The sequence below is a fragment of the Lampetra planeri genome, chromosome 48 (assembly GCF_965212315.1).
Source record: "Lampetra planeri chromosome 48, kcLamPlan1.2.h2, whole genome shotgun sequence".
Classification (NCBI taxonomy): Eukaryota; Metazoa; Chordata; class Hyperoartia; order Petromyzontiformes; family Petromyzontidae; genus Lampetra; species Lampetra planeri.
This window is the reverse complement of record NC_136154.1, coordinates 4,024,405-4,033,548: the sequence shown is the minus strand read 5'-3', so window position 1 is coordinate 4,033,548 and position 9,144 is coordinate 4,024,405. Positions and strand designations below refer to the sequence as shown.

Below are 9,144 nucleotides of genomic sequence, written 5' to 3'. Positions count from 1 at the left end.
CGTCAGGGTGAATAGTAAGCAGGCCAGCCTGAACGTTTCAAACCGGCGCAGATGTTTCTTCAGAGGAGTCCAATTTTCGCAAGCATAAAGAAGATATGGCATGACTGTGGCCGAGAAGACCCAGAGGTTTATATAGAGCGACAGACCAGGTAGGTAACTTCCACACGGCAGCGTTAAGCAGCCAATGAAAAAGACAATTCCGCCCTACTGATTTAGAGTGAGGCCTCGGCTGCCAAACCGATGCTGGTCATAAGAATATTGCCCAAGTACGGACAATTTTCCACTATGTCCTCAGCTACCCTATCACTCATGTGGAGTTCAGGGAGCGGTGCATTTGACGACATAAAATACCCAGGCCGGTGCTATGTTTTTTTGTAGGGCTGATGGTAAGACCACACCTTTGAGTGGCACACACCAGGTTCAGCAGGATCGCCTCCAACTCCTTCTCAAAGTGAGCAGCAATCACCAGATCATCAGCATACATAACATGGTTGACTAATAGGAATCCATCCCTTGACCGCACCGGGCATCGATCAGCTGCCCATTGTATCTGTAGCAGATGGAAATTCCTCCATAACACCCATGGGAAGCTTATCAAACTACATGGTCAAAACTATGTGAAATAGTGTATGGGCCAGAGGACATCCCTGTCACCCCCCAAGGTGAATAGAGAATGGCTCTGACTCCTAGCCACGTAGGTTTACCCTGGCCTGCCCACCATCATGAAGGCCCTGAAGAACAGCCCAGAGCCCTGTCCTGTTTATGGTATTATAGGCCTTTACCAGGTTAATAAAGCAGAGATGTAAGTCCTGCTGAAATTATTTACACCTGCTGTAGCAGAAGGACAGAGAATATGGCATCCGTGCAGGACCGCCCTGGTCTGAAACCACATTGGGGCTCCGCAAGCATCTCCTCAGTATGCCTGGCGAGGAAGGAGATGCCTCTGTATTTGTTGCAATCAGTGCAGTCTCCCTTTTTAAAGAAGGGGACCACCAGGGCATCCTTCTTATCCCACGGAACCCGTCCTGTGAACCAGACGGTTGTGCCGATGTCACGTAGGGCAGTCTGCACACAAACGCCACCCTCTCTCAGCAGTTCGCTTGGGAGGTTATCTCTGGTTATCTTTCCCCGGCGCTTTACCTGGTCTGAGGTTCCCGCTCGCTCTTTGCACTTTCTCAAACGATGGCAACATCAGCCAACCACTCACGGGGAGTGGCTAATTCTTCTAATATTTTGAGGTACAGCCAGCAGTCCCACCCACTCACTCATCCACCCACTCACTAATCTATCCACTCACTCATCTACCCACTCACTCATCCACCCACTCACTCATCCACCCACTCACTCATCTACCCACTCACTCATCTACCCACTCACTCATCCACCCACTCACTAATCCACCCACTCACTCATCTACCCACTCACTCATCCACCCACTCACTCATCTACCCACTCACTCACTTGCTGTTAGCGAGTAGCACCAATAAAGGCTGGCGCGGCACACGAGTTAGGTAGCCATCACCAAGCTCGCCCGACCACCTTTTTCTCCCCAGTGGCGATGTTTACACACCGCACCAGATACTCATTTGAGGCTGAGGCGACCTACGGGAGGAGGCACAGGACCGGTTCAGATAATCGTCACTGGTGTTGGTGGCCGTGAGTGGCAATCGAACTTGGGTCGCCGGATTCGTAGTGCAGCATGCTAAACGTTACACTACCACCCACAACACACACACCCTCACTCACTGACCCACCAACTCACTGACCCACCCACTACCCTCACTCCTCCACTCACTCACACTAACCCACTTACCCTCACCCACTCACCCTCACCCACTCACCCTCACCCACCCACCCACTAACTCACCCTCAGTCACTCACCCACTCACTCACCCACCCACTTACTCACCCTCAAAGACAAAGACGTCCATATAGCCTTAACAGACTGTTGGCGCAATTGCTATTAGCGAGGGGGTGGGTGGCCAGTACCACGCCCGACCGCCTTTGTCTTTCTAGTTGCGATTTTTTTACACTGCACCAGGTACTCATTTTGAGGCCGAGTCGACCTACGGGAGGCCCAGGACCGGTTCACCCACTCACTCAGCCTCACCCATTCAAAGACACACGAATAGACACAAAGACAAATATTCCTTGTATAGCCTCGGACAGGCTATTAGGGACAAGTGTTGTTAGCGAGTAGCACCTATGAAGGCCGGCACTGCGGCACACGAGGGGGTTGGATAGCCAATAACACGCCCGGCCGCATTTGCCTTCCCAGTGCTGATGTATTTTTTTACACATCGCACTGGGTAATCATTGAAGGCCACAGTTTTAGTCGTGAGTCCGTGTTAACCTCGCCTTGGCCACGAGGGGGCAGCGTCCACTTCTCACACTGCGATACTGGAGGGTCGCCGCGATGTGGCGACACTGAGATATACGGCAAGCCCTCGCTCAACGCGGATCGCACGCGTGCCGTTATCACCCATATAAACCGTACTTATTTTAATTGTAATATCACCTCCACTCAAGGTGGTATCAAAACAATGTACACTAAAATAAAACGCAAAGACAATGGAATAATGTTTAAGTAAAGGCCATGTGAAAATAACGAGTCTTGGCACTCACCCTCCTAAACACGCCGAAGCTCGTAAGCGTGCCAGATCACCACCGGCAAGGCATTCCGGATCCTTGGGGCAACACTTGAGAAGGCCCGACCCCCTCCAGCGTTGAGCGCAAGAGGCGAGGTTGAGAGAGTAGTAGGTCCTGATCTGAAGAGCGTAGTTTATGAGCAGTCGACGACAAACTACTTTCTTTGATAATAAAGGTTTTTGGGTTAGATCGCGTAACTATAAATGAACCCTCCACCACCCAACACAGCCAGTAAGGTTTGTCACGTAAACAACGCGCCAATTAGTTACTACTTCATCCCGCCGGTGTGTTGGAGAGCAAATCCACAACATTTACAATTTGAGTACGACGCTTCGCTGATAATTACATCCAGCATCATTGAGCAATTTACCAGAATAGTGAAGCAATCTACCTGCTTCCGGTCTTAAATAGGGCATGATGACGTCATCACTGTGAACTTTCTTTGAGCCGTGTGGCTGAGCGGTGCAGTGATATGGTACGCAGAATGATACAATATCCCGGCTGCATAACATCCGTTTGACACATAGGCTTTTGCAACCAATATGATCCATAATAAAGGTTTTTTGGGTTAGATCACGTAAATATGAAGGTATTTTCAAACCCGCCACCACCCAACACAGCCAATTAGTAAGGTTTGTCACATGAGCAGAGCATGCCAATTCGTTGCTAGTACAAATTGGCATGTTCTGTTGCGTGACGAACCTTACTAATTGGCTGTGTCGGGTGTTGGCGGGTTTAACGACACATTTATATTCATGCTATCTAACCCAAAAAAAACTGTATTATGTACAGGAAGTCAGAGCGATTACCTGTTCACCTTGGGGTTTCGACAGGGATGTCTTTTGGTCCCTACACTATTTCACATCATGTTTGCCCATATAGTTCGATAAGCTTCCCACAGATGTACCGGTAGAATTCCTATTTGGAACAGGTGAAGCTGTAATTTTACATCGAGGTGGTCAACAAGGCAGATGATTGAGTCAGGAGTAGCCGAGTGGTGAATCGTTGCTGTGATGATTATGCCTCCTTCATGTAGATCTTTGTGTTAATCTATGGGTCTCTATGTGAGGGTACGGGTCTCAGTGTGAATCAATAGATCTCTGTGTGTCTATGTGTCTCTGTATGAATGTATTTGTCTATGTGTCAGTCTATGGATCTCTATGTGCGGGGGTCTCTATATGAGTGTCGCGCCACGGTGGTTCGGAGATGTTAACTACCTCGCCTGGTATACAGGAGAATGTCTGTTCGATCCCAAAACTGGCACCTACTGTATATATTTTTAGTTTGCATGTTCTCCCCGTGGTCGCATGGATTTTTTTCTGCGTCGTCCGGTTCTCCACTCCTCATTTAGAATCAACATTACCACGCGTACAGAGTGTTTGGCTGCTGCTATTAAATTCCCACGTGATAATGATGATGATAAGCCACTTCGTTGAGCTATCATGTGTGATAGCCAGGTGGCTTCTGAAAACAAGCTACATAGCTCAGTAGTGGGACCTTGCCTGGTAAAAATAAAAATAAAAAATAGTTTAGATTAGTTTAATGTTGAACTTATTTTGCACCACACATAGCCAACCGCACTAATCGGAGGTGCAGGGTGGGAATAAGAGACTGAACAGAACAACAAAAAGCATCAGTTCTTAAGAAATTAATTTGTCAGTCTACATGATTTTAAAGTATCTTCCTATATCGTTGCGTGTTTATGTAATTGAAGTGTTTCGCAAGCGATGTTATTCCCCTTTGTGAACTGCTCGTGCACGTGTGCCTAATCAGCATTCAAATTAACGGGCAAATCATGCACTCCATACCAAACATATTTTTACACCCTTCGCTCATTCGCCACCACTTCCTTCTCCCCTTACCCCCGAAAAGTAAACTTATAAAAAAAACTAGTTTTTTTACCAGGTGTAAAGCACAAATATGCATAGAGACCCATAGAGACACAATGAAACCGAGAAATACATACACACCCATAGAATCCCATAGAGGCACATAGAGACACATAGAGATACATAGACACCCATAGACACCCATAAAGACCAATAGAGACAGAATTAAACTCATAGAAATACATAGACACCCATAGAATCCCATAGAGGCACGTAGAGACACATAGAGACACATAGAGATACATAGAGATACATAGAGATACATAGACACCCATAGAAACCCATAGAGACAAATAGACTAGTCTAAACTAATGTTATACTGGTAGGAACCTCCTGGTTATACCAGCCCACATCTGATTATTGTGTCCGTCCGTCATGCAGGGAGGGGCTGGATGGGGTGGGAGGGGCTGGGTGGGGAGGGGAGGGTGGGGAGGGGAGGGAGGGGCTGGGTGGGGAGGGTGGGGCTGGGTGGGGGTTGGGAGGGGTGGGGCTGGGTGGGGAGGGGCTGGTCACCCCGTGGTGCCCTTATAAAACTCAACGTTTAACGTACTCACGCCGGCTTGTGCCCGCCCTCACAGTCGGGCATATTTGCGGAATAAAACACGCCGCCGTTGACCCTGGCCACTGACCGAGCAACCCAACATTCCTACCAGCTCCCTCCGCAGGAATGTGTTATTGTTACCAGGTGTAATGCCCCCACCACTGAGCTACTGCGTAGCTCTTTTTTCAGAAGCGACCCTGGCTATCACAAATGAAAGCAGCTGCAACGAAGTGGCGGCTGATCATCATCATCATCACGTGGAAGTTTACAGCAGCAGCCACATAATCTGACGCGTGGTGATGATGATTCTAAATGTGGGGAAAACCGGAGGACCCGGAGAAAAATCCACGGTGACCACCACGCAGAGAGAGAGAGAGACACACAAACACCAGATAGACAGCAACAGGTGTGAGGGTCAGGATCGAACTCACGACTTCCTGTATACCAGGCGAGGTAGTTGACATCTCCTAGCCACCGTGATAGTGATGAGAGAGAGAAATGCAAACTCCAAATAGACAGCAGTAGACATCGTCATGGTCGGGAACGAAACAACGACCTCCTGTATACCAGGCGAGGTAGTTAACATCTCCTAGCCACCGTGATGGTGATGAGAGAGAGAGATGCAAACTCCAAATAGACAGACAGCAGACATCGTCATGGTCGGGAACGAAACCACGACCTCCTGTATACCAGGCGAAGTGGTTAACTTAACACGCAGTAGGCTGTCGCGACCAATATTATCCATGACAGATGTTTTTTTGGGTTAGATCGCGTAAATATAAATTTGTGTCGTTAAACCCGCCACAACCCGACACAGCCAATCAGTAAGTGGGTTTGTCACGTAAACAAAACGTGCCACTTCGTTACTAGCTCAGCACAATACGTCACAGTACTCGAATTGTAAATGTTGCAGTGGGTTTCCTCTCCAACACACAACCGGTGAGTGCTGAACTTGCAACGAATTGGCACGTTTTCTTTACGTGACAAACCTTGACCGATTGGCTGTGTGTCGGGTGGTGGTGGCGTCGGGTTTAACGACGACACACATTCACATTTACGCGATATAACCCAACAAAAACGTTAATACGATTAACGAAACATACGGGAAAAAACACCCTCTAACATTGGGTCAGTTAACATCTTCCTAGCCACCACGGCAACCACACTAATCGGAGGTGCGGGGTGGGAACAAGAGACTGAACACAACAACAAAAAGCAACAGTTCTTAAGAAATGAATTTGTCAGTCTACGTGATTTTAAAGTATCTTCCTATATCGTTGCGTGTTTATGTAATTGAAGTGTTTCGCAAGCGATGTGATTCCCCTTTGTGAACTGCTCGTGCACGTGTGCCTAATCAGCATTCAAATTAACGGGCAAATCATGCACTCCATACCAAACATATGTTTACACCCTTCGCTCATTCGCCACCACTTCCTTCTCCCCTTAACCCCGAAAAGTAAACTAATAAAAAAAACTAGTTTTTTTACCAGGTGTAAAGCACAAATATGCATAGAGACCCATAGAGACACAATGAAACAGAGAAATACATACTCACCCACAGAATCCCATAGAGGCACATAGAGACACATAGAGATACATATAATCCCATCGGGACATATAGAGACACAATGAAACACATATAAATACATAGACACCCATAGAATCCCATAGAGGCACATAGAGACACATAGAGACACATAGAGATACATAGAGATACATAGACATACATAGACACCCATAAAGACCAATAGAGACAGAATGAAACTCATAGAAATACATAGACACCCATAGCATCCCATAGAGGCACGTAGAGACACATAGAGACACATAGAAATACATAGAGATACATAGACACCCATAAAAACCCATAGAGACAAATAGACTAGTCTAAACTAATGTTATACTGGTAGGAATCTCCTAGTTCACCAGCCCACAGGGGATTATTGTGTCCGTCCGTCGTGCAGGGAGGGGCTGGGTGGGGAGGGAGGGAGAGGCTGGGTGGGGAGGGGAGGGTGGGGAGGGGCTGGGTGGGGAGGGGAGGGTGGGGAGGGGAGGGATGGGCTGGGTGAGGAGGGTGGGGCTGGGTGGGGAGGGGCTGGTCACCCCGTGGTACCCTTATAAAACTCAACGTTTAACCTACTCACGCCGGCTTGTGCCCACCCTCACAGTCGGGCATATTTGCGGAATACACCACGCCGCCGTTGACCCTGGCCATTGACCGAGCAACCCAACGTTCCTACCATCTCCCTCCGCCGGAATGTGTTATTGTTACCAGGTGTAATGCCCCCACCACTGAGCTACTGCGTAGCTCTTTTTTCAGAAGCGACCCTGGCTATCACAAATGAAAGCAGCTGCAACGAAGTGGCAGCTGATCATCATCATCATCACGTGGAAGTTTACAGCAGCAGCCACATAATCTAAACGCGTGGTGATGTTGATTCTAAATGTGGGGAAAACCGGAGAACCCGGAGAAAAATCCACGGTGATCACCACGCGGAGAGAGAGAGAGAGACACAAACACCAGATAGACAGCAACAGGTGTGAGTGTCAGGATCGAACTCACGACTTCCTGTATACCAGGCGAGGTAGTTAACATCTCCTAGCCACCGTGATGGTGATGAGAGAGAGAGAGATGCAAACTCCAAATAGACAGCAGCAGACATCGTCATGGTCGGTAACGAAACCACAACCTCCTGTATACCAGGCAAGGTGGTTAACTTAACACGCAGCAGGCTTTCGCGACCAATATTATCCATAACAGAGGTTATTTGGGTTAGATCGCGTAAATATACATTTGTGTCGTTAAACCCGCCACAACCCGACACGGCCAATCAGTAAATGGGTTTGTCACCTTAACAAGGACGTGCCACTTCGTTACTTGCTCAGCACAATACGTCACAGTACTCGAATTTTAAATGTTGCAGTGGGTTTCCTCTCCAACACACAACCGGTGAGTGCTGAACTTGCAACGAATTGGCCACGTTTTCTTTACGTGACAAACCTTGACCGATTGGCTGTGTGTCGGGTGGTGGTGGCGTCGGGTTTAACGACGACACACATTCACATTTACGCGATATAACCCAACAAAAACGTTATTACGATTATCGATACATACGGAAAAAAACACCCTCTATTATTAGGTCAGTTAACATCTTCCTAGCCACCACGGCAACCCGTACCACCTCGACACACCGATACCATCCTCCCCCCACCCCTCATACCTATGCAAATCTCACAAATGACTTGGTTCCCCATTTATCAGGACCGCCGCGGGCAATCTTCGCGAGGAAGTTCGCAGAGTTATTTTTTAATTCAGTACCGTCACGGAAGGGTGATTCCCCCCCCATCCCCCCCCACCAACAATGATGATGATGTTGACGGATTATGTTGATGAGGATGGTGGTGAGTCTGTTGGTATAAATATGGGGCAGAGGATCGAGTGGAGGAGCAGCGAGGTAGGCGAGAGGGTTCGCTGTGCCCTCTGTTCTGCGTCTGTCTGAAGGCAAGAGAGCTCCCGGCTCAGCTATCAGCCTGCGATCATCACAAGGCTCGGTATTGCACGCATCACAACACGCACACGCACACGTGCCCACATATATAGTTATATATACACACATACAGTTCTACACATCTATATACACACATTTATTCTCACGCACATATATGTTTTATCCTATGTATACAGAGTCTTATACAGGGTGCTTCAAAAAATGTTTAACACTTCTGAGACTTTGCAACAATGCCACGAGAAATGCGCTGCCTCCGGGCTCTGGAGACCACCTGGAGAAGATTCCAGGCCACGCGTTGACAATCATAGCGGACAAGTGGAGACTCTTTGACTTTTTGAAGCTATTAACATATTATCCGTTATTTTTCCATTAAAAACGATAATGCCATATAAGTGTTAAAACATGTTTGAAGCCTCCTGTATAGTATCCATAATGAAGGTTGTTTTGGGTTAGATCGCGTAAATATAGACGTGTCGTTAAACCCACCCCACACAGACAATTAGTAAGGTTTTGATTTAAAGCTTTCGTGACTGCAGGGATTCATATTCTTGATTCT

The 9,144-nt window shown here is 47.7% G+C and overlaps 1 protein-coding gene across 1 annotated transcript in view; it reads left to right on the top strand.

The window, feature by feature from the left end:
- The first annotated feature begins 8,516 nt into the window (after positions 1 to 8,516).
- Positions 8,517 to 9,144, top strand: part of LOC144733872 (IgGFc-binding protein-like) — a 59,372-nt gene continuing 58,744 nt past the window's right edge. The window contains exon 1 of the mRNA XM_078615879.1: positions 8,517 to 8,631. The gene's annotated coding sequence lies outside the window, so the exon portion shown is untranslated. The remainder of the gene's footprint in view (positions 8,632 to 9,144) is intronic.